General features: G+C 44.0%; 1 long non-coding RNA gene across 1 annotated transcript; it reads left to right on the forward strand.

The window, feature by feature from the left end:
- The first annotated feature begins 5,897 nt into the window (after positions 1-5,897).
- LOC111970759 (uncharacterized) lies at positions 5,898-7,474 on the forward strand. The gene is made up of 3 exons (XR_011480537.1): positions 5,898-5,994; positions 6,144-6,244; positions 6,684-7,474. It is a non-coding gene; the product is annotated as an uncharacterized lncRNA (long non-coding RNA).
- The last annotated feature ends 847 nt before the right edge of the window (positions 7,475-8,321 follow it).

Genomic DNA, 8,321 nt, shown 5'->3' on the forward strand with positions numbered 1-8,321 from the left:
GTGCAGGGGTGAATTCACATCAATGAGAGGAGCAGTGTGATTCACATGCATTGAGGAGAGCAGGAGTGGTGTTCACATCATTGGAGAGAGCTGCAGGTGATTCAAGTGTCAGAGGAATGCGAAGCAGTGTGATCACATCATTGACGAGGGGCCAGCAGGCTGTGATCACAATTGAGCAGAGGCAGAGTGTGATTGCACATCACTGAGAGAGCTGCAGGGTGATTCCACATCATTGAGCAAGAGTGCAGGGTGATTACATCATTGAGAAGAGCAGCAGTGTGAATTCACATCACTTGAGATGAGCTGCAGGGGATTCACATCACTGAGAAGATGCGCAGGTGAATTCCACATTGAGAGAAGCAGCAGTGTGATTCACTCAATTGAGAGAGCAGGGTGTGAAATTCCATATCACTGAGAGGTCAGCCAGGGTGAATCTCACAACTCATTGAGCGAGCAGGAGTGTGATACATATTGAAGTAGACAGCACGGTGGTCACATCACTGAGAGAGCAGCAGTGTGCTCAATATTGAGAGAGCAGAGTGTGATTCACAATACTGAGAGAGCGCAGGGTGATATCAATCATGAGAAGAGCAGTGCAGTGTGATTCACATCACTGAGAGAGCAGCAGTGTGATTCCAATCAATTGAGAGAGCAGCAGTGGTGATTCACATCATTGAGAGAGAGCAGTGTGATCTCAATCATTGAGAGAGCAGCAGTGGATTCACATCACGAGAGAGCTGCAGTGAAGATTCAACATCATTGAGGAAGGAGCGGACATGTGAATCACATCATTGAGAGAGGAGCAAGCATGTGATTACATCATGAGAGGAGGCAAGTGTGATATTGCACATCATATGGAGAGGCTTGCAGTAGTAGATTCAACATATTGAATAGCTATGCAGGGGGACTCTTCCACATACATTGAGAGATGAGCAGTGTGCATTCACATCATCGAACTTGAGTAGTTATAGTCTGCATGTGTGCACATGCATATGCTTATAGACCACGGCGCTGTAACAATGAGAGAGCTGCAGTGTGATTCACATCATTGAGAGAGCAGCAGTGTGATTCACATCATTGAGAGAGCAGCAGTGTGATTCACATCATTGAGAGAGCTGCAGTGCATCATTGCTATACACCACTGCTGTCGTCCTTACCTCTAAGAGTTTATTCAAGTTTGATGTCGCATAATCTTTGATGCCTACAGCAGTCACACCATTGGAAGACAACATGCACTGTCGCCTACAAAAACCTATTCCTGCTCTTTTCCCATGATCCATCAATCAGATGCAGTTGGTGTATCATCATAGGGGTCTCTGGTTTGTGGTCAAACTCGCTCAGGTGGAGCAAAGGTCATCGAACGTCATTTGAACGTCATTGAGAAAATAGAAAGGTGTGAAAATATTTTTTCACAAACATCCTATCTGAATCTTAAAGTAATCCYATAATCTAATTACAACATTTTAGCTGGTTATGTAACAGATTACAATGACTGTTTTTTTGTAATMACTTACATGTAAGGTAATCCGTTACTCTGCATATAACAACCCCCCCAAGGTGCCTTATTGCTATTATAAACTGGTTACATTTTTCTTGTTTGTAGGATGATGACCATGACATGACTCATTAGGATGACTCTAGGGTTGTGTTATATGGATGACTGTGGTGGAGGCGTGCGTGGCCACGCAATCATGGGTGAACAGTGAGTGCAGTAGGGGGCTGAGCACACACCCTTGTGGGGCCCCTGAGTTGAGGATCAGCGAAGTGGAGGTGTTGTTTACTACCTTCACCACCTGGGGGTGGCCCGTCAGGAAGTCCAGGACCCAGTTGCACAGGGCGGGGTTCAGACCCAGGACCCTGGAGGTTAATGATGAGCTTGGAGGGTACTATGGTGTTGAAGGCTGAGCTGTAGTCAATGAACAGCATTCTKACATAGGTATTCCTCTTGTCCAGATGGGACAGGGCAGTGTGCAGTGCGATGATGATTGCATCGTCTGTGGATATATTGGGGCGGTATGCAAATTGGAGTGGGTCTAGGGTGTCAGGTAGGGTGGAGGTGATATGATCCTTAAYTAGCCTCTCAAAGCACTTCATGATGACAGAAGTGAGTGCCACTGGGCTATAGTCATTTAGTTCAGTTACCTTTGCTTTCTTGGGTACAGGAACAATGGTGGACATCTTGAAGCAAGTGGGGACAGCAGACTGGTATAGGGAGAGATTGAATATGTCCGTAAACACTGTAAAAAGCGACCCGATGACCTGAGCCGCCTGTCTGTGGGTCCAGGCTACAGTTCCCAGTGCATCCACACCTGCTGCATCGTCGTACCCGTGGTATATTGTCAAATACAAACACGAATGAAATGCTGTCTCAACCAATCATTATGCAGGACCCAAACTACCCGGTTTATAATGACCAAGTCCTGAATGCTGACTGGCTGACAGCCGTGGTATATCAGCCTGTATACCACGGGTATGACAAAACCCTTATTTTTACTGCTCTAATTCAAATCAAATCCAAATTTATTTTTCACATACACATGGTTAGCAGATGTTAATGCAAGTGTAGCGAAATGCTTGTGCTTCTAGTTCCGACCATGCAGTAATATCTAACAAGTAATCTAACAATTCCACAACAACTACCTTWTACACACAAGTSTAAAGGAATGAATAAGAATATGTACATGTAAATATATGGATGAGCGATGGCCGAACGGCATAGGCAAGATGCAATAGATGGTATAGAGTACAGTATATACWTATGAGATGAGTAATGTAGGGTATGTAAACATYATATAAAGTGGCATTGTTTAAAGTGACTAGTGATACATTTATTACATCCAATTTGTTATTATTAAGTGGCTAKAGATTTGAATCAGTATGTTGGCAGCAGCCACTCAATGTTAGTGATGGCTGTTTAACAGTCTGATGGCCTTGAGATAGAAACTGTTTTTCAGTCTCTCGGTCCCCGCTTTGATGCACCTGTACTGACCTCGCCTTCTGGATGATAGCGGGGTGAACAGGTAGTGGCTCGGGTGGTTGTTGTCCTTGATGATATTTTTGGCCTCCCTGTGACATCAGGTGGTGTAGGTGTCCTGGAGGGCAGGTAGTTTGCCCCCGGTGATGCGTTGTGCAGACCTCACTACCCTCTGAAGAGCCTTACGGTTGTGGGCGGAGCAGTTGCCGTACCAGRCGGTGATACAGCCCGACAGGATGCTCTCGATTTTGCATCTGTAGAAGATTGTGAGWGTTTTAGGTGACAAGCCAAATTTCTTCAGCCTCCTGAGGTTGAAGAGGCGCTGTTGCGCCTTCTTCACCACGCTGTCTGTGTGGGTGGAGCATTTCAGTTTGTCCGTGATGGTACGCCGAGGAACTTATGTTGGTAACCAGTTTATAATAGCAATAAGGCACCTCTGGGGTTTGTGATATATGGCCAATATACCACGGCTAAGGGCTGTATCCAGGCAAAGAACAGCCCTTAGCCATGGTATATTGGCCAAATACCACACCCCCTCGGGCATTATTGCTTAAATATACCACACACCCCTCAGGCCTTTCTGGTGGAAATTCTACCTTTAACTAATAATGAGGAGAGGCAAAATCGCAGGTGAAATGGAGTGAAAGCCTCCTGTACAAATACCCAAAGCCTTATATAGTCAAGCTACCCCATGCAAGCATCTGCAAAACACGTAACCTTATGTATGTGTGTGTGAGGGGAGACAACTGGGTGAAAAGGTTGCCTCAGTCTGTGTCACATCTGCTCCTGCAACACCCTCTACTGCTCATCCTGTGTCTCTTTGACCTGCCGCCACTCCCCCGGTACTCTCTCCCTCTCCCTCACTCTCTCTGTGTGTGTGTGTGTGTGAGATTGTGTGGGCAGAGGCAGGTGTGCTGGAGTCAGAGCAGATCCCCACCAGCTGCAACCTGTTCCATAATCAAGACCTCTACAAATACTCAGCCCTGCCACTTCCACGCTGCCAGATTATAATCTTTTCTCAGTCAGTCTACGTTTCTAGCCGTTTGTTACTATTCAGATCCTGTTATGCCTGTTTTCCTTGCTTGACRCCGTTTTCCTCTCCGCTACAGTTCTGCCCGGACCTGCTTACCCCGTCTCAACCCCTCTCGCTCCAGCCTCAGCCTCCACACCTGGTTTCCAGCAACCCGCCCAAGCTTCCCCTGTGTTTCAATAAATACCTTGGTTACTTCATCCCAGTCTCCTCATCTGAGTCTGCTCTTTGGTTCCCCTGTTTCACTCCATGTGACAGTCTGTCGCAACTGAGTGAGGACAATAGGGGACAGAATGACAGGCAGTCACTCCAGACATACTTCCTCCAACAGTAACTAAACTGTTCCCCCAAGTTGGGCAAGCAAGTGCCTTTGACTGTCGGCCCAGATGATGTATGGTCGTACTGGTCTCTGTCTCTCTGTCTCTCTGTCTCTCTGTCTCCTCTGTCTTCTCTACACACAACACACACACACACACACACACACACACACACACACACCACACACACCACACACACACACACACACACAACACACACCCACACACACACACCACACAACACACACACACAACACACACACACACACACACCACACACAACACACACAACATGAATCTTTGGCCCAGAAACAGGCTCCAAACAGAACAATAGCTTTATTGTTGGTGGGCAGGATATAACCTTTATCTGTGTCCAGTTAACTTAACTTAAGAGGAACCAGTCAGTTCTGTCAGGTCTTGGCTGAGCTCCCAGACATCCTGGGTCATTCTACATTTACATTTACATTTAAGTCATTTAGCAGACGCTCTTATCCAGAGCGACTTACAAATTCTACACACACAGAACAGTTAGACCACAAGCTCTATTAATGTGCACGGATACTTTTCTAACTTATGAGTTAGTTTCTTTGACAAATTCAAGTCCAATGCATAGGCTTAAAGACGGATATTTTAGTACAAAAGCATTAGTAAGGTTTAACAGAAAATGCCCTCACACCTTATTGCTTAATTATATTATAAACATCAAGCCTATTCCTGGACTAAAATGATTTTACATCTCGTAGTATGTTTATCTGGGAAAACCAGCCCTGAGTGTTTACATTGTACATATTTACATAACAATTTACATCTTAATCACTTAGCAGATGTTCTTATCCAGAGTGACTTATAATCAGTAGTACATATATTTTTAGACAAACCTTCCAACCTACACTGTACAGGTATGTGAGGTGAGGCTAGGGCCTCCTAGATCTTGGTCAGTCTGATTACCGTGAGACAGAATACAGGTGGATACAATACACACGCTGAACAAACATCCTGGTTGGCCCCAGACCAGACAGGAGGGGCGTCCTATCTCCTGACGGTTTAAAACAGGGACAGGAATAATCCATCAATACAGACTAATACGAACAGAGAACATGCTGAGGTTCCTCCTGTTGAGGGCTCTCGCAGCCCTGGGTGAGAAGTGATCATTTCTATAAAAACTCTCTCTCGTTGAAACCCTCTCTCCTTGAAACTCTTTCTCTCGCTTTGTCACTCAGATACAAAAAGTATTTAGACATAGACTGTGAGATTTCCGGTGAGACACCATGTCCCCAGTCTTTAAAGTAACTGTCCAGTGAAAATCACACTTTTAAAAGTTAATATTCTGTTAACTCATACCCAAATAATGTTGTTGACTAGTCCTATACTTGTATCGGTGGCCAAAGCATGAATTGGAGAAAAAGCACTTCAGAAACMTCACCTCAAACTTGTATCTCAAACAGACTGTTTCAAAAATGCTAACTATTTCCACATAGAACATGTCACATGTTGGTTCATTGGCTGAGCTGTCTCCCTGGGTTTTAACGGTTTTTCTTTCTCTCTTTAACTGTGTCTTTCCTCTACCAGTGCTGGCTGAGAGTCTGCTGCCCCAGCCCAGATACCTGGAAGATGGACCTGAGCAGAGACTGGTGGGTGGCGAGGTTGCTCAGCCCAACTCCTGGCCCTGGCAGGTAAAACATTAGCCTTCTCCTAATGTCTCGTAGCCTAGTGTCTCTTGTGACAGCATAGCTGATTTGGATCTGGTAGTCAACATTTGCCTGTTCCCAGATTTGTTTGTGCTTTAGCCTACCCCTCTCCCTCCCTCCCTTCCTCTCCCCAGATCTCTCTCCAGTACAAGTCTGGCAGCTCATACTACCACACCTGTGGTGGTACTCTGATCAAGAGGGGATGGGTCATGACTGCTGCTCACTGTGTGGACAGGTAGGACAAAGGGAGACATAACATAGCGAAGATCCAAAACCTCTTGACAAGGTCGCTAGGTGTTAGGTTAAAGCTGAGATCCAAAACCTCTTGACAAGGTCGCTAGGCGTTAGGTTAAAGCTGAGATCTGAAACCTCTTGACAAGGTCGCTAGGCGTTAGCTTAAAGCTGAGATCTCAAACCTCTTGACAAGGTCGCTAGGCGTTAGCTTAAAGCTGAGATCTGAAAGGTGAAACAGAGACACTAGTCGCTCTGGGCGCATTTGTTATTGCTTTTATTTTGTTTATCAAAGCGGAGATGAGCATCCAGCATCGTAGTAAAAAAGAACATCCTAGTACATACTCTGCTGTTCTATCACGTGTGCAATGATCTGCAGTGATGTGCACTGATGTTGTATAACTTCCTAACTGACCAAGGTGTTGTGTATGTGTTGTCTACAGTCAGAGGACTTGGCGTAAGTCGCTCTGGATAAGAGCGTCTGCTAAATGACTTAAATGTAATGTAAATGTTCTGGAAGACCACTACCTGAACAGCAACGAGGGTAAGGAGCAGTACATGAGCGTCAGCTAGGTCCACAATAAAATAAATAAATAATAAATAAAATAAAAACGTGAGTCAATATAGATGTGCGTATCTGGAGGAGATGTTTGGAATATAATGCTGTTATTCCTTGTGGAGCTGCTGGGAATATCAGCCTTGTAATTTCGTTGCTCATAGAACTACTGCAAATAATACGTCAACCATTTACAGTAAACAGTGAGGTAATTGTGTGTGAGGGAATGATGTCATAGATGGCAGCTAAGTAAAGAAGCTCATGCTAAGGTACAGTTAGCTCTCCCTTGTTTTGTAATTAAGTAGCATTGGCTTGTGCGAGCCAATAGCGGCTCATAGGTGCAGGAACCTATCTCATGTTTCTGTAGCGTGAGGCAGCTTGATGTGCAAGTACAGCCCTTGGACAGGACGCTACCCACTGGGCACACCATGTCATTTCAACTTGGATAATATTTGGTTGAGCCGTTGATCAATGACATTTCAACATATATTCACMCACTCAAAAAGACAGCCAAAAGTTAGTTGTATTTACAATGTGTTATCGCTATGCTTTCAACCATCTAAAAGCACAAACCAAATTCCAATGGAAAAACAACGTCATATTTTTTGTTTAGTTGTCACCCAAATGTCTACCACTGGGCTTTCAACCATTTTAAAGCACAGCAAGGTTCAAATGGGAAAATACAATGTCATATATTTAGTTTATTTCCACAACAAATGAGTCACTGTGCTTCATCTAATAGCATTTACATTACATTTACATTTAAGTCATTTAGCAGACGCTCTAGAACCAAATGACCTGGTTTGACATTGAGCTTACTTAAAAAGTACATGGTGCAATTGATCAATGTAGTCAATGATCAATGCACAGATTTTTACAGCATTTGTGAAAATATAAACAGATCTAATAGTTAATAGGCTATTTATTGTATAAAAAAATTCTATTGAATTGTGTTTGGTTGTCAAMGAAACCAGATATCAACAATTGAAGGAGATGTATCTTCTGATTGGATAGTTCCATCTGAGCCACTGACTTAGTCTGGCTTTAATTCCAGTTTGTCTACAAATAAATCATTGATGTTGGATTCACACCTCCATCTCAACCAAAAAAATCTAAGTTAAAGAATAGGACTAAATCAACTCAATCAAATCAAATGTATTTATAAAGCCCTTTTTACAACAGCAGATGTCACAAAAAAGTGCTTATAAAGAAACGCAGCCTAAAACCACAAACAACGCAGATGTAGAAGCAACATTTTAAATGCACTTTAAATGAAGTTTGATTGGATTTAGTCCTATTCGTTCCCTTTGATTAATGCTAACTTCCAGATGGGTTCTCTTTCTCACTCCGGGCCAGATCCTGCCCCAGGACGACCCCTGCAACATCACTGGATAGGGACGCACAGCTAGTGATCATAGCAAATGTAACAGTAACTGAACTGGTAAATAATGGACTTTTTGGCAGAGGTGTCCATTGAAACCGAGGGAGCATATGCCCCCCAGTGTAATCGAGCGGTAGTTAACTT

This window comes from Salvelinus sp. IW2-2015, linkage group LG11, assembly GCF_002910315.2.
Source record: "Salvelinus sp. IW2-2015 linkage group LG11, ASM291031v2, whole genome shotgun sequence".
NCBI classification, from domain to species: domain Eukaryota; kingdom Metazoa; phylum Chordata; class Actinopteri; order Salmoniformes; family Salmonidae; genus Salvelinus; species Salvelinus sp. IW2-2015.